This window comes from Ursus maritimus, unplaced genomic scaffold, assembly GCF_017311325.1.
Source record: "Ursus maritimus isolate PB19 unplaced genomic scaffold, ASM1731132v1 scaffold_35, whole genome shotgun sequence".
Lineage (NCBI taxonomy): Eukaryota > Metazoa > Chordata > Mammalia > Carnivora > Ursidae > Ursus > Ursus maritimus.
The window spans coordinates 23,128,069-23,152,653 of record NW_024426119.1 but is presented as its reverse complement, the minus strand read 5'-3'; the positions used below and the strand labels follow the sequence as shown (position 1 = coordinate 23,152,653).

The window sequence follows — 24,585 nt, the reverse complement described above, 5'->3', positions numbered from 1 at the left end:
AAATAAATAAATAAATAAATAAATAAATAAATAAATAAAATCTTTAAAAATAAATAAATAAAAATAAACATTGAACATAAAGGCAATAAAGCCTCTAATTCACTCATGTAAAGCCATATTTAAATTTACTTTCTTAATTATTTTTCTGGGGGTAAGGCCTAAGCGGGGGTGACATACATCCTGCTGCTCGTGGACAAGACTACTGATCATCAAGCCCAGTGTTAGGTAAACTGAGAGAAATGTTGGCCTGCCTACTCTTAATAACCCATAGATAAACCTTCAATGGTACTTCTGGGGATGGGATCACTCTGGGTCTTCAGGAACCTTCTAGAAAACACTCTCCCCTGGCACCCTGTCTCATATTTCTATCAACAGACTGCCCCAGCCCAGACTGTTAGTGTCTGGAAGGCAAGAACCATTTGTTCCTTTGTATTCCTAGCAGCTGCTACAGTACCCAGCACGTTTAATGGTAACTGAACTGAACCAAACATGTCTAGGGCCATGCGCACACTATACTTAAGGTACAAATGTGTTCCCTCCGATGTGTTTACTGCTAGAGTTTCACCTGATTTCCAATCTGTTCTAATGTTTCTGATTCCCAGTCATATATCCTATAGCCTCCAGTTCCTTTTCCCACAACCGTAACTACCATCTTGCCTCTATCCCATCTGGGAATGTTCCCGTTCCCTAACCCTAAGCCTACTGAGAAGCAGGTATTTCCCTGGTTCTCAAGATAAAATTTGGCAAGTTTATTTGTGTTTCTCCAGATTTCCTCAATACAAGGTTCGATACAAGCCTGACCCTTGGTCCTGACATGTTATGCTTCCCCCTTGGTTCAAGGGTTTCCCCAGATATTTCTCTAGAAACCTGAGTATATTGCATGATGAGGTGGAAAAGCTTACACTTGAGTGTCTCACGTGCCTGCTTTTCAAATCCTAGTTCTGTCACTCACCAGCTCCACGATACTGAATTAAGTCACTAAAGCACTTTTGAGTCTTGTTTTCCTTAGTTATAAATTCAGAATAATAGCGCTCATCTCAATGTCATTATAGTGATTGAGATAAGTATGTGAAAAATCTCTGCCATATAGTTACTGTTCCAGACACATTCCCCTTCTTTTCCACGAAGTGGTTTACAAATTGATGAAAAAACAAATGAATGGCTTTCCCAAGCCGCAACACTCACCTTATTTATAGAAACCTGCACTACCTGTTTCTGAAGACAGGGGCAAATCAGCTCTCTTAGTAGCTTGCCTTGGCCTGTCTCTAACGTTGTGCTCTTCAGGTGTGTCCTAGTATGTCCTGATCGAAAGCCAAGACTAGTTGTGCCAGTGATGTAGGTCTGTGATGGTTCCTCTTACTAGGCTCCATGAGGCCTTCGGATATGCCAAGGCCTGGCCTTTCGATGATAGCCATCTATCAGGCAATAAAAGCACCTACATAGGTAACAATTACACATGGTAGAAAGCGATGATATGACATAAAGGAGATGTATATAAAAAATGCTATGCCCGTTTCGTAAAGAAAAATTACAGCTAGAGAAGATCAAAAATGGCTTCGCTCATTCAGTCGGTAGAGATTGATCATAGATATCTCTGTGCAAGGTATTAGGTTAGACACTGGGGATGCAAAGATTAAGATCATACTTGCTTTTGAGAAGCTAAGAGATCGGGAGTTGAAGAATAAAACAATTGGAGTACTATGTGGTAGGGACTGTTTTGTTTGTATAGTGGTATGTTCAGTTTGTTTTGGAAACAGAGATCAAGAGTGATTAACTCAGGGGCGCCTGGGTGGCACAGCGGTTGGGCGTCTGCCTTCGGTTCGGGGCGTGATCCCGGCATTATGGGATCGAGCCCCACATCAGGCTCTTCCGCTATGAGCCTGCTTCTTCCTCTCCCACTCCCCCTGCTTGTGTTCCCTCTCTCACGGGCTGTCTCTATCTCTGTCGAATAAATAAATAAAATCTTAAAAAAAAAAATTTCTGCTGTTGCCAGTTAATGTTAACATGACAAAATTGCAGAGACAATTCTTAAGAAGTTTAAGTAACTCATGGGGTGCCTGGGTGGCACAGTCTTTAAGCGTCTGCCTTCGGCTCAGGGCGTGATCCCGGTGTTATGGGATCGAGCCCCACATCAGGCTCCTCTGCTGGGAGCCTGCTTCTTCCTCTCCCACTCCCCCTGCTTGTGTTCCCTCTCTCGCTGGCTGTCTCTATCTCTGTCGAATAAATAAAATCTTTTAAAAAAAAAAGAGTGATTAACTCAGTTATATGAATAGTATAAGGAAGAAATTATGTTTGAGCTGTGTCTTGAAGTATAAAGAGGAGTTATCAGAGAAGATGGGGAAGGATATTCATTAAGGAGTTGCCTTTCTATCTTGAAAACATGGGAAGAATTTAGACATTCAGACGTGAGGGAAATCTAGGACTGTATCAACAAAGGTACCAAAATTAGAAAACATGAAGTGAAATAGTGCTGACTATAGTATGGGTGAATAAAAAGGATTAATGAATTTGATCCAGTTTGTGGTGGGATTTAAGACAATGAGAAAAACTATTAAAAATCTTCAAACTAGGGCGCCTGGGTGGCATAGCGGTTAAGCGTCTGCCTTCGGCTCGGGGCGTGATCCCGGCGTTCTGGGATCGAGCCCCACATCGGGCTCCTCCGCTAGGAGCCTGCTTCTTCCTCTCCCACTCCCCCTGCTTGTGTTCCCTCTCTCGCTGGCTGTCTCTATCTCTGTTGAATAAATAAATAAAATCTTTTAAAAAAATCTTCAAACTAGGACATGATAAGGTTAGAACTTTGATTTAAGAAGATTAATCCCAGTTTTCTACAGGAGAGGTTGGATAAGGGCACATTAGGAAGAAGGAAGGCAGTCCGACCATGAAGATAGCTGCATGGGGGTGATGGGGGTGCTGTGCCTGGGTAGCTTAGTTGTTTAAGCATCTGACTTCCAGCTCACATCGTGATCTTGGGGTCCTGGGATCAAGTCCTGCGCTGGGCTCCCTGCTCAGTGGGGAGTCTGCTTCTTTCTCTCCCCCTGCTCCTGCTCTCACTCTCTCTCTCAAATAAATAAACAATCTTTTAAAAAACATAAAAGATAAGGCTTGGGGAAAGAAAACATTCAGCTTGGACACACTAATTTTGAGAGTCTTCAAGAGAGCTGTTGCCACAGACTGGTAGAAACAACAGACAACATGATACAAGTTGTTAAAGGGAAATGGGAAGTGAGAAAACAGAGGCAGCAAATGTGACTGCTTTTTTGCAAACTTTGGCAATGAAGGAAAAGCCGGAATGAGGTGAAGGGTTTCCAGTGTATGACAAACTGGGGAGACTGAGTTTATAGATGAAAGAGCAGACTGGAAACTGAAGGGTAAAGAGGAGAGAATAAGTGATGGAGTGAGGTCATCAATGAAACATCTCTGTGACAAGAACTCCTAGGCATGGGGCGCCTGGGTAGCGCAGTCGTTAAGCGTCTGCCTTCGGCTCAGGGCGTGATCCCGGCGTTATGGGATCGAGCCCCACATCAGGCTCTTCTGCTATGAGCCTGCTTCTTTCTCTCCCACTCTCCCTGCTTGTGTTCCCTCTCTCGCTGGCTGTCTCTATCTCTGTCGAATAAAGAAATAAAATATTAAAAAAAAAAGAATTCCTAGGCATAAGAGATAAAGGATCTCAGATTCTACCTCAGATGATCTAAAGGGTTTTGGGTTTTTTTTTTCCTGTGTGGAAAATCTCACCCTGTTTTACTTTTTTCCAGTCCCTTGGCAATTAAACTAATTTCTGACTAGCTTGCAACATGGCCTAGTTAGTAAGAGACACTTTGCCGAAGTAAAGTGGGAGTTGTGTAATTGCTTTCCCTAGTATTCCTGCTGCAGAGAGCTGCTTGTTCAACTACTTCAGATTTGATACCACAGTGCTCTGTGACTGGCTCTTCAAAAATAGCTCTTCAATTTGGATAGATGTTAATTTTCATAACTTTCCCAACTCAGACATTTTAAAAGTTGGGAGTAAAACAATAAGGCCTCTAGAAGAAAACATACAAAGATTTCTTAAGTAGAACGTAAAAAATACTAACCACAAAGAGGGGTGGGGAATGTGATAAATTGAACTATTAAACAATTATAATTTTTTTATCGAAAGACACCAATAAGACAAAAAAAAAAGGATGAGAAGAGGAGAAAAAAGATGCTCTCAATATGTAAATAAAAAAGACTCAGGGGTGCCTGGGTGGCGCAGTCATTAAGCGTCTGCCTTCGGCTCAGGTCGTGATCCCGGCGTTCCGGGATCGAGTCCCACGTCGGGCTTCTAGGCTGGGAGCCTGCTTCTTCCTCTCCCACTCCCCTGCTGTGTTCCCTCTCTCGCTGGCTGTCTCTCTGTCACATAAATAAATACAATCTTTAAAAAAAAAAAAGAAAAAGAAATTCAATATCCCTCAATAAAGTTTTAAAAAATAATAATAATAAATAAAAAAAATAAAAAAGACTCATAGCCAGAACATATAAAGAATTTCTACAAATCAATAAGAAAAAGCTCAATTATAAAATGAGCAAATAGGCATTGCTCATTGAATAGGCATTTCACAAAAGAGACTATTCACAGGACCAACAAACATCTTAAAAGGTATTCAACTTCGTTAGTCATCAAAGAAACGTATATTAAAACCCAAGATATTTTAGCCAAAATGGCTGAAATGAAAGCAGAAGAATACCAAGTGTTGACAAGTATTTGGAGCAGATAAAACTCTCATACTTAGCTGGTAAAAGTATAAATTGCTACAATCCCCTTTGAAACCTGGTTGTATCTGCTAAAGCTGAACAAATAATGTATACTCCATTACCCAGCGATTCCAATCCTAGGTGCATACCCAGCAGAAACAATTGGATTCTATCCAAATGTCCTACAGCAGGATAGATGAGGAAGTGTGGCATATTCATACAATGTAATATGACTCTACAATGAGAATTAATGAACCACAACTCCACACAACAATATGGATGAATTCTACAACATGAGGAGCAAAGGAAGTCGGTGACTAAAGAGTTCGTGTCATAGAATCCATTTGTATAAAGTTCAAAAATAAGCAAAGATAATCCGTTAGAAAAGAGGATAGCGGTTGTCCTTAGTAAGGAGCAAGGGATATCTGAGGTTTAGTAACATCTTTTTTTTTTTTAAGATTTTATTTATTTATTCGACAGAGACAGAGACAGCCAGCGAGAGAGGGAACACAAGCAGGGGGAGTGGGAGAGGAAGAAGCAGGCTCATAGCGGAGGAGCCTGATGTGGGGCTCGATCCCATAACGCCGGGATCACGCCCTGAGCCGACGGCAGACGCCCAACCGCTGTGCCACCCAGGCGCCCCTAGTAACATCTTTCTTGATCTGGCCGTCATTACCCAGGTGCATTCAATTTGTGAAAATCCATTGAGATGTACATTCATGATTCGTGCACTTTTCTGTGTGTAGACCTCAAGATTTTTTTTTTAAGTAAGAGGTCTGAAGTTTGTCATAACAGGTTTTCATAATAGGTTTAAATCAAGACAAGACCAAGATTGTAATTTACCATTTTCCCTCTGATTTATCCATTTATTACAGCTTTAATAATGCTTCTCATTAGTCTCTACCTTCCAAATCTCCGACTTTTCAGTTCCTCACATCTTGGAACTCTTCAGTGACTTCCACATTAGAGAGTATGATAGCAAGTTCTGTACTTTGTGGTCTTTGCTTTTGTGTGATAGAGCACAGGGTATCTCCCTTAAAATCCACAACGCTAATGAAATTGCTCAAATAACTAGATGTATAATGACATCCATTTAGTTTGGAGTTCACGCTCCAACACTACTCTAATTAGGGACATCCACATTTGGTCAGTACCTTGGTGCTTTGCTGCCACATTCTCGTCTTCCAGGCTCCTTGAGGACATTCGGACATTATCATCAAGTTCAAGAGAATGTAATGATAGTGGAAGGAGGATTGAAGTCAGGAATCCCTTGTTTTTGGCAGCATCCTTTTTAATAAATTATTCAACATCCAGGAGACAATTATACAAAAATACCTTCAATATAGACATCTGGGTACGAGAGAAAAAAGAAATAAGAAAAAAATGAAATGAGAACTAAGTTTTAAGAGTAAAAATAAGCTTAACATCATGGGGTATGATTTTTTTAAACGGTACATTGCTGGTTCAGAAGGTATGCAAATTTTGATTTGCATTTCACCCAAAATATGATTTGGAGAGAATAGGCATTTTAGGGGTGCCTGGGTGGCTCAGTTGGTTGAGTGTCTGCTTCAGCTCAGGTCATGATCTCGGGGTCCTGGAATCGAGCCCCATGTTGGAGTTGGCTCAGGGGGGAGTCTGCTTTTCCCTCTCCCTCTGCCCCTCACCCCTGCTCGTGCTCTTTCTTTCTCTCATGCACTCTCTCTCTCAAATAAATAAATAGAAAATCTTTTCTAAAATAAGCATTTTAAATAATGTTCCATTCTCTAATCCAGCAACACGATGTGTCTTTTCATTTTCCTATTCTTTTATGTAAAGTTTTTAAGATTTCTCATTTAGACCATGCCTATTTCTTATTAGGTTAATTAATTTCTAAGTAAACCTAAGCAAAGACTTTGAGATTCCTAGAACTCTGCTCCCAAAGGAGCCTGAGTGGGCAGAGAGTAGGTCCTTTTTCCTTTTTTTTCCCCCCTCTTTAAATTGTGCATCTTCTAGTACAATTCGGAGAGGAACAAACTCTTCCTATTCCTATAACCTCAGATAAATCTGTATTTTTATTTTGACTGGGGCGAAGTCAAGAAAGGAACCATGGTTGTGTTTTAACACTCTTGTGGTTGGGGTGAAAATATTAGTATCTCTAATTAACTAATTTTCTCATTATTATTGTTCTTCTATAGTACCCCCTTTAGGTCCAGGCAACGCGGGTCTTTGCTGTGTGTTCCCTGCTGCAGACGGCCCCATATTCTCCCAACCACACAAAAAAACCCAAATTATTAAAGAACACAGAAGTCCTCTGACACTCAGAATCAGATGAAACCCTCAGCAGCCAGTCCCATAATTAAACTCATTGAGTTTCCAGGGAAGAATTTCACATCTCGAGCTCTGTCTCTGAAACAAAAGGCCACTTTGTTCAGATGCCACAAAGCAGAAGTTCCCAAGACCTCTTTACACTTAAAATTGAGGGCCCTAAAGAGCTTTTGTTTTTGTAGGATACATCTACCGACATTCACTGAAATCTAAATTAAATCAAAACAAAACAAAAAACAGGGGCGCCTGCATGGCTCAGTCGGTTAAGCATCTGACTCTTGATTTCCACTCAGGTCATGATCTCGGGGTGGTGGGATCAAGACCCCCGACGCAGGGGGCTCAGAAGGAGTCTGCTTCTACTGGGTATTTACCCCAAAGATACAGACGTAGTGAAGAGAAGGGCCATATGCACCCCAATGTTCATAGCAGCAATGTCCACAATAGCTAAATTGTGGAAGGAGCCGAGATGCCCTTCAACAGATGACTGGATTAAGAAGTTGTGGTCCATATATACAATGGAATATTACTCAGCTATCAGAAAGAACGAGTTCTCAACATTTGCTACAACATGGACAGCACTGGAGGAGATAATGCTAAGTGAAATAAGTCAAGCAGAGAAAGACAACTATCATATGATTTCTCTCATCTATGGAACATAAGAACTAGGATGATCGGTAGGGGAAGAAAGGGATAAAGAAAGGGGGGGTAATCAGAAGGGGGAATGAAACATGAGAGACTATGGACTATGAGAAACAAACTGAGGGCCTCAGAGGGGAGGGGGGTGGGGGAATGGGATAGACCGGTGATGGGTAGTAAGGAGGGCACGTATTGCATGGTGCACTGGGTGTTATACACAACTAATGAATCATCGAGCCTTACATCGGAAACCGGGGATGTACTGTATGGTGACTAACATAATATAATAAAAAATCATTTAAAAAAAAAAAAAAGGAGTCTGCTTATCCCTCTCCCTCCTCTCCCCTTGCTTTCTCTCTCTCAAATAAAGAAATAAAATCTTAAAAAATAATAATAAAATAGATGTTAAAAAACTGAAGAAAATAAATATTTATAAGTCATTTAGAAGTAATAAACCCACTGCATGTTAATACAAATAATATATTTTTATGAAAAAAATATATTTTCCCAAACCAAAAAAAAAAAAGAAGAGTGACATTGTTTTACATTTTTTGCAAATCTCCTCAATGTCTGGCTTAATAGAAGACAGATGGATTCTCATCTGCTTCTCCATTTAATTTGTTAGAATATCACACATCATACAGCCTCTGGAAAATTCCACTCTACATTTGTTAAGAAAATGAAAGTGAAAGCACAAATGATGCCTTAACACTATCGTGAAAATAGTTTTGACCTTGTGGCCCCCCGAAAACAGAATTGGGAACCTCCTGGGATCCCAGACCACAATTTGAGAATCACAACCAGATAGGATTGGCAATTTCACATGGTTCAATCTAGTATACGACTCCTCCCTCAAGATATTCGTTGCCAACAAATCAAACAAATACATCTCTTTATATATAGTATGTGTTGCTTCTTTTAAAAATTCTTTAAAATTGCCTTTTTATACATTTAGTAATGTCTGAGTAAGTACGACACATATATTCAACTTTTATCCAAAAATATTTCTGAAATCAGAAAAATATACCAGTAGAAAAGCACTAAAGGAGAAATGATACATGTGGGAAATTCAGGAAGAATGACGAATATACATATAAGAACATTTTTCATTTTGCCACTCAAAAAGAAACCCCCTCAAAGCAACATTGGATACTATTTTTCAATACTCAAAGTGACAAAATGATGGGGTTTCTGATTTTTAAAATATGACTCCTTATCTTTCATCATCACATTTAACGTTCTGAAGCTTTTGGGGAAATGAGCGAAAGTCTGTCAGGGTCTGAGCTAGTTCAACTTCACTGAAGGCTGTTGGGTGACAGGTATGAAACAAGCTTGGGGTTTGCCATGCCATTTGTCCCAGGAACTCCACTTCTGCAAATTTACTCTAAGAAGTTTAATCATGGATGTGCTACTATTTGTGTGACAAATACAAAAGGATATGTATTTCTATATTCAGTAGTTTTTATCATACATAATATGCACAGGGCTGCATGCAGCTAAGAGAAGAGGAACCTTTTTCTGAATTGTTCAAAAGCATCAATTGGACTACTGAGAGCCCTACCAGAAGGACTGAGATTGTGACCAGTACGTATTTTCTTCTGCCTACTCTGTATTTTCTATATTTTCTTTTTTTAAAAGATTTTATTTATTTATTTGACAGAGAGGTAAGGAGGGAGGGAGGGAGGGAGGGAGGGAGGAGGAATGAGCAGGGGGAGTGGCAGGCGGTGGGGGAAACAGGCTCCTGGCTGAACAAGGAGCCCAATGCGAGACTCGATCCCAGAACCCTGGGATCATGACCTGAGCTGAAGGCAGACGCTTAACTGACTGAGCCACCCAGGTGTTTCATCAGTGAATAACTATTACTTTTGCAAAAGAAAAAAAACAATTATCTTTAAAATATATCTTTTTACAAGCAGACAATTGATGGTAGTTGAAGCTAGGTGATGGGTACAGGGGTATTCATTGTACTAGTCTACTTTTTTGTGGTTGACATTTTCTATAATAAAAGTATCTTTTCTAAAAAAAAAAGTATCTTTTCTGACACCCTTATAGATGCAGTATTTTATATAGCTTGCTCTGTCTTTAAATGAATCCATGTCTTTCACCATAATTGGTGCTTTGTTCTCAAGATCTCTAAAAGACTTAGTCCAATGCCTGAAGAGTCTCTAAAAGATTGACTTCAAAGTTATACAATAAATATCAGCCTCTGCTCATTTAACCTGGAATGTTTAAGCAAGATTAATAGAGACCTTTAAGACTCCAGAACCTTACCTCAAGTACCTCAAGTACCCACTTAAAATGTAAGACTGTGGGAGTTTTCAATTTGCAAAAGATTTTGCAACAGTTCTTGGTTGGTAAGTTCTGACCTGCGGCAAAAAACTTGTTTCAAAACTAGACACAGAAACTCTCCATTTGCCCCCCTGTTTTCCTTTCTTCAAGTAAATAAAATATTCCTTAAATGGATAATCTGTTTATTTGACAGTTATCAAAGGCAAAATTATCATTTTCTGAAATGCTTGCTTGAGATTCAGCCTTTCTACATTAATTGTCCCTCCTGCTTCAGTCAACAGCCATGGGAATGTTTTCCCCCTCTTACCAAATGTGTTTATTTGCTCATCACTGTTCCATCGCTAACTAAGGTTGCCTACTTTAACTTGAATGAGAATTTCCTTTTCAACCTCAAGTCTGTCACTTTAAGAGAGACCGATCACATTTTATCTCTAAGCCCTGGACCCATATATCCAACTTTTCTAAATATCTAATTCCATTTGGAGGTCGGCTAGCCACTTCTAATCTGCACGTTCAATATTGAGACCTCTCCTCTTCTCTCCCCAACCTGATCCTCTTCTAGTGTCCCCATCTTTTTTTTTTTTTTTAAGATTTTATTTATTTGTCAGAGAGAGAGAGAGAGAGTGAGCACAAGCAGGGGGAGTGGAAGACAGAGGGTGAAGCAGGTTCCTTGCTGAGCAAGGAGCCCAATTCGAGACTCGATCCTGAGAGTAAGGCAGATGCTTAACCACCTGACCAACCCAGGCGTCCCTAGTGTCCCCATCTTAATGAATGTCTCTATCATCCACACCATGGCACAAGTGAGAGTCTTCAGTATCATTGTGCTGTTTCCTCCCCCTTGGCTCCTCCCCCACACATCTCCTCTCACCTGCCTCCCGGCTATTCGCTCTCAGTGCAGCAGGGTTTATCTTCATAAAAGCAAATTGGATCATGTCATCCCCTTGCTTAAAATCCTCAAGAGGCTTCTCATGGCTTTTAGGGTAAAAACTAAATCCTAAATCCAATATCTACCAGGTCCAGAATGACCTGGCACTGCCCACCTCTCTAGCCATTCTTAGCTCCTACTGGTTCCCCAAATATCCAGCACCTCCTTCCTGCCTCAGGGACTGCAAATACAATGTTTCCTCTACCCAGAAAGCTCTCCCCTCACTCCACTCCACTGCACTCCTAATTAATTCCCATTAGTCATCTAGAATTAAGCAGCAGCTAACAGTAGCTAATATTTGCAGGGAGCACTTATATGTTAAGTACTTCTTAGTTAATGAATAATTTAATCCTCACCGCCACACTGGGAAGTGGATACTATTATTATCATTTCCATTTGACAAATGACAAAAGTGAGGTGCAGAGAAGTGAAAAAGCTTGGCCAAGGTCACATAACTACTAGCTGGCAGAACCAGGATTCAAAAACAGGCATCTATTTCCGGAGCCTGTGCCCTCAAATATTACCCTATACAGCTCTGCCACTTGATCCAGGAAATCTTTGCTGTAGACCTCAAAATATACCTGTTGAATCAATGGCAGGAAGAAAGAAGGGAGGAAAGAGAAAAAAGAGGCAAAGAAAAGTGAAAGAGCTTTTCTTCCTATGCATGTCAAGTTGCACAGTCAGTTGATTTTCTGTCTTCTAAGTTTGAGATTTTCTCTTAGGAGTGGCCAAAGGTTTAGCTTCCTCAATTTGACACCATTTTTTAAAAATGTTTTATTTATTTATGAGAGAGAGAGCGAGCGCACATGCACAAGGTACGGGAAGGGGCTGAGGGAGAGGGAGAGAGAATCTCAAGCAGACTCCCCACTGAGCAGGGAGCCAGACATGGGCCTCAATCCTAGGACCCCAGGATCATGACCTGGGCCGAAGGCAGACACTTAACAGACTGAGCCACCCAGGGGCCCCCAGTTTGACACGATTTGCGCAGGGAAGATATTTCCTTGAAGGCCTGAGGGCATAAGAAGAAACATTGAGTGTACAAGATACTATTATGTAGCAAGAAATAACTGGGAGAAATGCATTTAATTTGAAGGCATTTTTAGTAAATGTTATAAAACTCTTATAGACATGGGGCGCCTGGGTGGTGCAGTTGTTAAGCGTCTGCCTTCAGCTCAGGGCTCAGGGTGTGATCCCGGCGTTCTGGGATCGAGCCCCGCATCAGGCTCCTCCGCTAGGAGCCTGCTTCTTCCTTTCCCACTCCCCCTGCTTGTGTTCCCTCTCTCGCTGGCTATCTCTCTGTCAAATAAATAAATAAAATCTTTAAAAAAAAACAAAAACCTCTTATGGACAATCTAGAGCACTTCTGTGTCCCAATGAGGAAACATGCACCTTGTGGTTAGACAGAGACATTATTAACAGAAGGGTCTGATTCAAAGGCAATGTTTTGGAAGATTTTCAAAGGATCATCCATTAATATTTTATAAAGATCATCAGATCATCTGGCTGATAGACTGATACAGGGATCCATTTTGGTGGAGTGTATGGATTTTAAAAGGTCCACAAAGAGGAAAGGCCCCGGGGGTGGAGAGTAAGAAGGGAGGCTGGGTCAGCTGGGAATGACAGGATGGCAGCATGAAGGCAGAAAGTACCTGTGGAAGGAAAGAGTGGCAACAAGGGAGAAAGAATGATTTCAGTCCCTTCATTGCTCCCCCCATGTCAAGTACAAATTAAAATCTTTCAGACAGTCTGTAGCTTCTTAATCTTTCTATATGTGTTTACTTAGATTACAGTAGAGAATTGTTTCTGAAATGCTGCAACTTGCCAAACCTTGTGGGATCATTGCAAGATAACTGACACTTGGAAAACAACATTTGCTGAGTACTTCTTAAAGCAAGTATCTCATCTTCAGACTAATGGCCTCCAAGGCAAGACTTGGTCACACTGTATAGGAAGGGAACTGTCTTCAGCGGAACCCTTCCACTTTGCTTTCTCCCTTCTACCCTTGGTACACCCTCACCCTCCAACTCAGTTCAAGTGCAACACAGTGGCAACAGTGGGCTTACAAGTAGTCCCGGAGGAGCTGCAGAATGGGAGGCAAAGACAGACTGGGATTCATATTCTTCAGTTGACAGACTAAGAAACAAGTCATACACTAAGTAGGTTAAGTCCACAGTGCTAAGGGAACACAGAGGAAAAACTGAGGCAGGGATGACACTAGAGTCCAGGAGAGAGAACTCTTGAGGTGAAGATTAAAAGGAGGAGGGAGATTGCCAAATGGTTGGGAGGGGGATGTTTCAGGTGATCAGTGGGTACGGAAGTCAAGGCAAGGAAGCTAAGCTTGTTGAAAAACTGCAACTAGTTCAGCATGACTAGAAATTCAGGTGCCGTGGAAGCCTGCTAGGAGACGAGACTCGAGAGGGGAACATGAGAACCCTGCATGGTGCACTGAGGAGACATCATCTTGAAAGTGAGTGGCAGCTATTGAACATCTTAAGCAGAGAGGCTTTACTTGTCAACTAATCAAATTTTTCTTTCTTTTTAAAAATTTATTTATTTGGGGCGCCTGGGTGGCACAGCGGTTAAGCGTCTGCCTTCGGCTCAGGGCGTGATCCCGGCGTTATGGGATCGAGCCCCACATCGGGCTCCTCCGCTGTGAGCCTGCTTCTTCCTCTCCCACTCCCCCTGCTTGTGTTCCCTCTCTCGCTGGCTGTCTCTATCTCTGTCGAATAAATAAATAAAATCTTTAAAAAAAAAATTATTTATTTATTTATTTATTTTGAGAGAGAGAGTGCACCAAGGGGGAGGGGCAGAGAGACAGGGAGAGAGAGAACCTCCAGCAGACTCCCGGCTGAGTGCAGAGCCCAACGATTCCATGACCCTGAGACCATGACCTGAGACCCACTGAGCCACCCAGGTGCTCCAATCAATTTTTTCTTGATTGCCAGTTGTCTACCATGTGCCAGATTCTACACTAGATGCTAGAAATCAAAACAAGGTATTTAAAAGAGGGGAGAAAGGATTTATAAGGAATAATTCCATAAATATGACTCATGCTTAAAGGAAGCATGCGCGCAAGGGGCAAGAGGGTCATAGAAGAAGCGGCTTGTTCTGCCAGTGTCCTTCACAGAGCCCAGGGTGAAGCCTAAGCTGTGTTCTGAAGAACGAAAAATTTTCTAGGTGTACAGATAGTGCAAATGGCAGAGGTACAAAACAGCGTGGCAAGCTCTGGAAATGACCAAGGAGTTAGTATGAAAGGATGGGAAGACAGATGTCTAAAAAAGGTAGGTGAGGCTGGATACATTGATAACAGCCAGTTCATGAAGATCCTTGTGAGTATGCTAAGGGATTTGGACATGATGTGCAGATTACAGGTGTATTTGTCAGGATATAACAGAAAAACAGAACCAATGGGAGATGATTAGATAGATAAATAGATAGATAGATAGATAGATAGATAGATAGATAGATAAATTTGAAGGAATTGGGTCATGCAATTGTGGGGGCTGGCAATCCAAAAGCCATAGGACCAGCTGGCAGACTGGAGATTCAGGTAAGATTTGATAGATTTGATGTTGTAGTCTTGAGTCTGAAGGTTGGAAACTCAGGCAGAATTTCTAAATTCTTTTGCATTTAAGGCCTTCAAATGATTGGATAAAGCCGACCCATGTTATAGATATAACCTGTTTTACTTAAATGTTAATCACAGCTGGACAAATACTGCATGATACCACTTCTATAAGGAATCTAAAATAGTCAAACTCATAGAAGCAGAGAATAGAATGGTGGTTACCAGGGGCTTGGGAAGGGAGGAAACAAAGAGGTACAGGGTACCTTGTACTCCTTTAGTCAAAAGGTACAAGGTCTTAGTTACAGAAGATGAATGGGTCCTAGAGATCTACTGCATAGCACAGAGCCTGTAGTTAATGATATTGCATCATATACTTAAAATTTTGCTAAGAGGATAAATCTTATAAATGTTATCACATACTCATAAAAAATTAATAAAGAGGACAAGAAACTTTTTGAGGTGATGGGTATGTTTATGGCATAGGTTGCGGTGATCGTTTCACAGGTATATACTTCTCTCCAAACTCATCAGGCTGTATACCTTAAATATGTGTGGCTTTTTGTATGCCAATCATACTGCAGTCAAGTTGTTCAAAAAATAAAAATAAAAATGTGAATCACATCTAAAACACCCATACTCTAACCAAGGTAATACGTAAAATTAAACGTCACAACGGATAAAGAAGATGTGGCATATATATACAATGGACTATTAGTCAGCCATAAGAAAGAATGAAATCCAGCCATCTGCAATAACATGGATAAACCTAGAGGGTAGAATGCTAAGTGAAATAAGTCAGTCAGAGAAGGACAAATACCATATGATTTCACTCGTATGTGGAATATACGGGGAAATAAAACCAAACAGACAAAGAAAAAAAGAGACCAGAAAAACCAAGCTCTTAAATATTGAGAATAAACTGGTGGTGGCCAGAGGGGACGTAGTTGGGGGATGGTGAAATAGGTGAAGGGGATTAGGAGTACACTCATGATGAGCTCTGAGTAATGTATAGATTTGTTGAATCACTATATTGTACACCTGAAACTAATATAACACTGTGTATTAATTATATTTGAATAAAGAAAAGTAAACACCACAATGGAGAAGCATATGGGCATAGATGACTGGTGGGAAGTTTATATATTTGTTAATGTATTTGGAGATCTAGAAGGAGGAGTGGGCTGAATAACATGGCAGCAGAGTGAATAAGTGGTAGCTGAAGTTATGAGATGAATGAAATACGCCATAAAGAATAATAGTGTGAGATAGGGGAGCACTGAGGATGGATGGTGGAAGACATCAACCTCTTAGGGATGTGGTGGATGAGGAAAGTGATGTCTTTGAAGGAGACCAAGAAGGAACTGTCCACAAAGCTGGAGAGGTACCAGCATGAAGTCTCAGAAATCAAGAGAGGAGTTACAACAGATGCTAGAAAAAGACCAAGGGAGACAAGGACTGAAATGTCTCCACTGGATCTCGCATTTAGGAGGTCCTGGCAACTTCAGCAAGAAGAGTTACTCCTGAGAGAGAGATGAGAAAAGAGATTGCCTGAACTTAGGCATTTTTCTAAGAAAGTTGGCTATGAACAGAAGGAGGGTGAGACAGTGATGGTAAATGGTGACGTGGGATGGAAAAGTTTGGGTTTTGTGTTGTGTGTCTGTGGGCTGGGGGTGGGGTTAAGGTAGAAGAATGTGTTCATGTTCAGAGAGGAAAGGGCAATAACAGAGACAGAGATAGAAGTTACAAGGGGGGGGGGCGCCTGGGTGGCACAGCGGTTAAGCGTCTGCCTTCAGCTCAGGGCGTGATCCCGGCGTTATGGGATCGAGCCCCACATCAGGCTCCTCCGCTATGAGCCTGCTTCTTCCTCTCCCACTCCCCCTGCTTGTGTTCCCTCTCTCGCTGGCTGTCTCTATCTCTGTCGAATAAATAAAATCTTAAAAAAAAAAAAAACTTAAAAAAAAAAAGAAGTTACAAGGGGGAAATGGGGGCTAATTGACAAAGCAGGGTCCTGGATAAGGCAAAAGGGGATGAGATCTAGAACACAGATATCCTAGGACTACGAGATGGGTGGTGATACATAACAATTCTCAGAGGAAGACAGGGTTCTATGAGTGTAGCAGAATAATAAATCCTAAAGTTGGAGTCAACTTTAGGACATCTTACTTCATCCAGTAGTGTGCTAATGCCCTCCCTTGATCAATAAGATAGCTGTGGCCAAGAGTCCAGAGTTCGCCTACTCATATGACAGTATCTTCTGAACTGTACTTCATTTTTTTTTAATTGTAAGTAGGCTCCACACCCAGCGTGGAGCCCACCACGGGGCTTGAACTCATGACCCCGAGATTAAGACCTGAGCTGAGATCAAGCTTCAGGCGCTTAAGTGACTGAGCCACCCAGGCGCCCCTAGAACCATATTTTAACCTTTGGGTAATAATATTTCCAATTTGTGCCTTCCAGAAAGAACATTACTGTCTAACACAAATCTGTGAAAATAACAGGTTATGTCTCATTTCTCTATTTTTCTATTTCCCTATAAGAGAACCCACTACTGCTTATAAACACTACTGACTCTTTGGCTGTATATAAAGTAAGAGTCTAGGGGCGCTTGGGTGGCTCAGCTGGTTAAGCATCTGACTCTTGGTTTTGGCTCAGGTCATATCTCAGGGTCCTGGGATCAAGCCCTGCTTCGGGCTCTGCACTCAGCAGAGAGTTGGCTTATCCCTCTCCCTCCCTCTCCCCCTCTGCTCTTCCCCGCCTTCTCTCTCTCTCTCTCTCTCAAATAAATAAATAAAATATTTAAAATAAAATAAGAGTCTAGTAAAGAGGTTTTGCTTTCATTTTAGACGTGAAGATGTTTACTTTCTTGTTATTGTTATGTATCACTTGCTAAAAATATTATTTTAACAAAAATAATAACACCTTTAAAACACATTTATAGAACCATGGCTATGACCAAAGTTTCTATTCTGCTAAAAAGTTAAATGTCCTTAAGTCTGCTCCTGACAGATAAATTCAGAAAACTGAGAAATGGAACTCAAGGTGTCCTTCAGAATTAGAATTGTAATATTGTATGTGTACTTTCTAACAGGCTTTTATTCCGTTTAAAATACTATAGGTGGTGTGACTCGCCTTCCAATTCAGCATTTTTTATGGGAGTTAGAGAAGTTTCGAGCTAGACTCTGACCATCTCATACCTTATACACAAAAAGTTTTAACCAGAAAACTGCAGATTAATTAATTAATGATTGTGTAAGCAACAATTACATCACCTTCAAGCGAGACCATTTGTGAATTGATCATTATCCCGCCCAGCCCTCACAGACTATAGTTTTTTGGAGTTTGCTTCCTGTTTTTACCCATATTCCACTGTCTAAATCTGTCTTCTAAATTATGCTTTCAGTTAGGCATTGGTCAGGGATAGCCAACCGAAGAAACATTGTTTTTCAACCTCAGACACTTTTCTACACAAGGTGCTGCTTTGAAAACACTGTTGTCGTCCAAAAGACTTTTGTTGTGTACCAGAGACTTTCAACATTAGGGTTTTTGGCTGGAGGATGGGCGTCCAGGTAGGAATAAAAACAAGCAAGGAGGCAGCGAGAGAGAAAAGCAGAAGTTCAACCGCTCTGTGGCCCATCCCTCCTAGAATACTGTAAAATTCTCATCCACTTGCTAGTGTGTGACTTACAAAGCAACAACAGCTAAGGTGCACACGGACTCCATTTCTTTAGTATCTGTTCCCCTGACATCAAGGAAATGCTGTGATTTTGAAGACATGGCTTGCAGTATGCCCAGCTGTGAGAAAAAAGCAGCTGTCCATGCTGGGACTGAGCCCACCCTGGACTCAGGGGCTCTGCCCAGGTCTGACTCTGAAATCTGGAGCTCTTTCCTTGCCCTCAATGCCCAGTCTCCATGTATCCCACTGGCTCCTGCATTAACCCAGGAATACGTAGCTTGTATCTTCGCATTTTGCTGGGAACTTGCCCATAATAAACTGAATAAATTGGTTACAAGCAAAAACAAAACAAATATCTGGGGGACCTTTAGCACGGGTACTTTCCCTCGTGCACCCCTGTGTTCTCCTCTGGTAGGGAGGAGTTCGTATATGCAGCCTGCCTCTCAGCTGCCCAAAGCCTCCTTCGGAAACCTTGGTTCTCACAACACTCCCTTCTTCCTTATTTTTACCTTCCAAATCCTATCAAAATTTACCTGCCCAGTGTTTAATCCTCTCTTGTTAGAAGAAAGCTGCCTGATTTCCGATAATAGCTTAACGCCAGGAGATAGAAGGTTTTCTTCGGGATATAACATTTTCATATGAAGGGGCTAGTCTTTGATGATGGCATTTCAGATACCATGATAAGTCAGAGAAGAGATTTTGAGATAAAGGGGTTAAAAACGACTTTGTCTGTCTGTCTGCCTGGTCTTACTACTAAACAGAAGACCAAATTAATTGTGGAAAACAAATAAATCACGGAAAGAAAGCAAGATTATTTCAAAGGCAACACACGTCAGTAGAAGTCAGAGAGCCATTGGCAATTCTGTAGTTTGTGTATCGAAGTGCCTCATTCAAATGGTAGGCTTGGAGTTGCTTTCACACAATTCTTCACAAAAAAGTTGATAAAAATGTTAACGGACCCCATTAAAGAAAGAATGGGGGGGGGGTTTGCTGTTATTGAAAAGTGTTAAACCACTCCTCAATTTTCCCTCCTAGGTGCCAGGCACCTTTGCACTCAGGTAACATATTTATCCAGCACCTGTTATGTGCCAGGCATTTGTCAAATTTTTTGGTAACGAAATAAAGGATTTTTTTTATATACAAGATTATATGAAAGTCTTGTGTTTATCTATATTAAAACATAAGTTGTAACACTAGAAATTATCTATATAACCTATCAATGACATTATGTACAGTTATCCTACATAGGAAGAAAATAATCACTTGACTACTCTATCTTTTCCATATAGTGCAATCATGAAACACTGGGAAAAATCTAATTATGCATTTTCCCCTATCCCAAATCATCACATTCCTAAACACACATAGATAAATAGGCTCATCCAGTCATCCCATTTTTATTCATGAATATGCTATACAAAGACAGACCTGGAGACACTTTATTATATTCTGAAATACCCTCACTTCTCTATAGAGGTACTGCATATTCGCTGAGGTACCTACCCCATTCACGGACTAATATGAGAGGAGGCATTGGAAGAAACATCAACCAGAACAACTGAGGTCACACATCTCTACCACAAGAAGAACCATTAAAGATGTCTGGGGCGTTGTACCTCTGCCCTTGGTGGATTATAGAATGACATAATGATGGATTTGGAACGTTAAAATATTCCAGAGGTAAGATTATAAACTCCCCAGTAACTAGATCAAGAATCTCATCATCTAATTAAAATTGCAAAAATCTTCGACAAGATTTCTCACAGAAAGCTATTTATTTATTTATTTATTTATTTATTCGGTATTTATTTATTTATTTATTTGAGAGAGAGCACAAGTAGGGAAGCAGCAGAGGCAGAGGGAGAAGCAGGCTCCCTGCTGAGCAAGGAGCCCAATGCAGGATTCATCCGACTCTGAGATCCTGACCTGAGCGAAAGGCAGACACTCAACTGACCGAGCCACCCAGGCGTCCCCACAGACAGCTACTTCAAAAATAAATTCAGATTGAAGAGCATGTTGTCTCATGACTAGGTGAAGTAACATTTCTTCAGGTGGAGTCTGGGACCACCAGCATCAGAATCATCACCATCTTAAAATGCAAATTTGTGGCTCCCTCGCCTTACCTACTGAATGCAAACTCAAGGTTCGTTTGTTTTTTTTTTTTTATAATGATTTTTTATTATATGATGTTAGTCACCATACGGCACATCCCCGGTTTCCGATGTAAGGCTCGATGATTCATTAGTTGCGTGTAACACCCAGTGCACCATGAGGTTCGTTTTTATGCACACTTGTGGAACGACACACTAGTCTGTCTCCTGGACGACCCAGGTGCTCGGGTGCTCACTCTTTTCCTGCAGCCTAGCAACAAGCTGGCTCCGCAGAGAGCCTGTGAGGCCTGCAGACAGAAACCAGAGTTGATAAGAAAAGCTCCTCAGGCAGCTGGTATCAAAAGCTTGGTTTTAAACCAATAAGGTTGTAACCCCAAAAGGAAAGCACAGACTTTTCCAAATCCACTAGGTGATTCCTGCCCCCTCCCTACTCTTCCATAAATATGGGAGGTGGCAAGGGAGTCAGGATTCCTCTTCTGGAACATTCCCTGCAGTGCAACCAGTCATGCCAGCCCAGGCACAGCTCTCCATGAGTTGGTGGGCAGCTGGGGGATCCTGTGCATTTGGTTAGCTCTGAGTCTGTAAATTTTTGTTTGGGGCCTGTGCTGTGTGTTTTTGTGCTTATTCAGGCCATGTATTGTTTGACAATACCGAAGTTGGAAAACAACTGTGTATGTATTATTTAATATATTTACCTATGAACTGGAAGAAGTAAACAGCCCATCAAAAATCATAGCCTTACTCCTCTAGATGACTTACATTAGATAGTCAGGAGTCATATAAGTGAAATAAATTGCATACAAATAAATACGTTACAGAAACACTTTTTGGAAGTTTTACTTGAAGAAATATCTACTTTAAATTCAATGCTTCCTTAAGCTAAAACTTAAGAGTTTCTTTTTGGAAAAATGTAGAAAAGGCTTAAGCATGTGTGTTGATTCTATGATCTCAATTTAATACATTTATAGCTCAAAAGTTCCTGTGTCTATTGACTAAAATTCTCCTGTTAGGGCACCTGGGTGGCACAGCAGTTAAGCGTCTGCCTTCGGCTCAGGGCGTGATCCCGGCGTTATGGGATCGAGCCCCACATCAGGCTCCTCCGCTGTGAGCCTGCTTCTTCCTCTCCCACTCCCCCTGCTTGTGTTCCCTCTCTCGCTGGCTGTCTCTATCTCTGTCGAATAAATAAATAAAATCTTAAAAAAAAAATTTCTCCTGTTGCCAGTTAATGTTAACATGACAAAATTGCAGAGACAATTCTTAAGAAGTTTAAGTAACTCTTTGATGACCTCAGTCAAGTAGGTGAAAATTTTGTGATAGGGTCAACAGACTGAAAACTGTCTTTTGTTGGGATGAAACCATGTGCACCACTATTTGTAATATTGTATTCTGAGTATTACATCTGTAAGGAAAATCTAAGGGAAGGAGGGAAGATCTAGAAGAAGACAAAATAACATCTTGAATGGGGAACCACCTAAGGAGAACATAATAGATTAAAGCTCTTTAGAAAAACAAAGGCAGAAAGGAGAGAAGACCTAAGTGTGATTTCATAAAGGGATGAAAAAGGTAAGCATAGTTGTTCACTAAATCCTGAAATCATAGAATGAGAGGGCATCTCTAAAACTTTATGGAGGTAAATTTATGCTAATTAGATAGAAGTATAACTCACGTAAAAAAATAGAACTCAAAATACTGTATAGTTGATTACTTACAACTTAAGGTAAACCAATGGCTGATAGATTCTTAGTGAAGTGCAAAGAATGGTGAGCTCCTAAACTCAGAAGTTGATATCCAAGAGGATAACCAAGACAGGCCACCCCTTGTCTGGTGATGCAAACCCTAGAGATAAAAAATATTTGATGGCCCATGGAACCAGCCAATATGGTAATCATTCTGATTTTAGAAAATAAAAACCAGATGAATAGAGAAAAATAGTAACTAGTAAAAGAACCACAGGATACTTGTTTGAACAGCTGTAATGAATGTTAGTACGTAATTTGTAAATTTTATCATACATATGAAAGGTAATTTTTTCATATAATATTAGCACATGGTTCACTTTTTGCATTATTGTGGGATAAACATGTTCTATGGACCTGTAGGTCCTATGTAATCTGTGCATCATTCCATCCCCACCCCTCTGAGATCATCATCTATCACTGTCCTCTTTGCTGTTCCTCCAGCACACTCACTTTTTCCTGCCTCACTGCCTTCACCTGTGCTGCTCCCATTGCCTGGATACTCTTTTTCCACACTTATCCACGGCTTGCTCCCTCTCTTCACCGAAGGTTCTATGGAAATAAAAGGCTTTTCCCTGGCTTTCCCATCAAAAATACCACCGTCTTCGCTGGTCCTTTACCCTGTTTGTTTTTTCCTTAGCACTTAACAATACCTGACGTAGTATATATATATTTGCTCATTATGTCTCCCCCACTAGGATGTAAGTCAGCTCTGTGTTGAGGAGGGACTTTATATCCCAAGTCCAAAACAATGCCTGGCATAGAACATGCATTCAGTAAATACTAGTTGAATGGAGGGAAGATGAACCAGGTTCAATAAATTTTGAACTACTGCTTATGCTGGATGGCAAAGGAATTAAAGCCATGGTCAAATACAAGCCATGCCTTCTAAACAGCTAGTGACCCTTACTTAGATTACTTAGATTCTAGGTAACATAGATATTGTTGCTTGGTTTGTTACAACACAAATTTGAAAAAGAACTAGGGCTTATGATTCAATTCAATAAACAGTTTCATCAAGGTAACCCTGTTCCTTAAGCACTCTTTTTTTTTTTTTTAAAGATTTTATTTATTTATTTGACAGAGATAGAGACAGCCAACGAGAGAGGGAACACAAGCAGGGGGAGTGGGAGAGGAAGAAGCAGGCCCATAGCAGAAGAGCCTGACGTGGGGCTCGATCCCACAACGCCGGGATCACGCCCTGAGCCGAAGGCAGACGCCCAACCGCTGTGCCACCCAGGCGCCCCTCCTTAAGCACTCTTATCAGCTAATACTGAAAAGTCCAAAGCCCACCCCCAGATTTCTGTGAATTTCCTAGGAAGGTTCTGTTTTTTTCCTGCTTTCACCAGCTTAGTTCGGTTTTGGAATCATCTCATCATCTTCTCTTCTGCACCTGTTGACTCACAGGTGGAACTTCTTAGTTTTCAAGGAAACTCAAGCAAATTTGACTTACACTTTAAGGAAGTGGGGGAGAGTCCACTTATGGGGGGAATTGGAACAGTTAGAGCAAAAAAATAACTTTAGGTGAACGTTAAAGAGTCCTATTTATTAATCTTTTTCTGCCACACCACCGTAAGAGACTCTTCATTGGTTAATTCACTCTTACGGTTTCTCTTTTTCTCAATTGCCTCACATTTCTGGTGTCCCGTCTCTAAGACGGTCTTTAGAGAACTTCACACTCTTCTCCCTGTCTTGGTTCCTACTCCCAAACTCAGTTCTGGGTTGGTGTGTTTGTTTGTTAATACTCAAATTCATCAAGGTGCTCAGCAGAAAAAAACAAAACACACAAAAAAAACTCCAACAACTAACTTCCTTTCCTAAGATCCATCTTCAAAGGAGATGCAATTGTTTTCTTAGTTATGCAAAGTTTGCTAAGGTTAGTTGGTAGTTCTAGGCAGTACAGTATATTTCATATAGTATCAGTCTTAAATCTTTTGGGAAACAGCGTAAAGCTTAGGTATAAAAGAGGGGCCATATTTTTGCAGGTATTTCATTGTAACAGAAAGGAAATTAACATTTATTGAAAGACTACTATATGCAAAGCACTATATTTATAAATTACAAATTTATTGGACCCCTATCTGGCAGACACTTTTACTTAAGGCACTTACTAGACCTCACCCTCCAGTTTTCCCATCCATGAAACACCGGGACTGTCCCTGGGGACTTTGTGACCATGACCAACAAATCCATCCATGCAACTTTATCTTTACAAATAATTGGAGCATCCAATCGCTTTTCTCTAAGACAGTACAAGGATCACCTTGCGAGAAAGTTCAGACCTCTTGTTTTGTTTTTGTAAGACTGGGCCTTTAACTGGTGTTAAAATGTGAATATATAATGTGTTTTAGAATCGAGTTCCTTCTTTGACCAGAGGCGTGGCTTCGGAGAATGTTAACTTTCAGCCAGAATTTGAGGGGCTTCAAATCCCTAAGTCTCCACTCTGAAAAGTAAAATACGTAGGTGAGAGGCACAAAAGTCCTTACTTCGTCCGCGGCAAACGCCAGAATGAGAGTAACACCAAAGGGCTCGAACAAGGCCGGACAAACGCCGAGGACAGGACTGACAGGTAAGCTCACGGAAGCTTAGTACAGCCTCGGCCCCGCCCCCGCCGCCCACCCAAAACGACCTCT

General features: G+C 41.0%; 1 long non-coding RNA gene across 1 annotated transcript; it reads right to left on the bottom strand.

Moving 5' to 3' along the window:
* Positions 1-4,342: 4,342 nt before the first annotated feature.
* LOC103676733 lies at positions 4,343-24,585 on the bottom strand. The gene is made up of 3 exons (XR_572196.2): positions 24,439-24,585; positions 5,865-6,060; positions 4,343-4,390 (listed from the first exon to the last, which is right to left on the bottom strand). It is a non-coding gene; the product is annotated as an uncharacterized LOC103676733 (long non-coding RNA).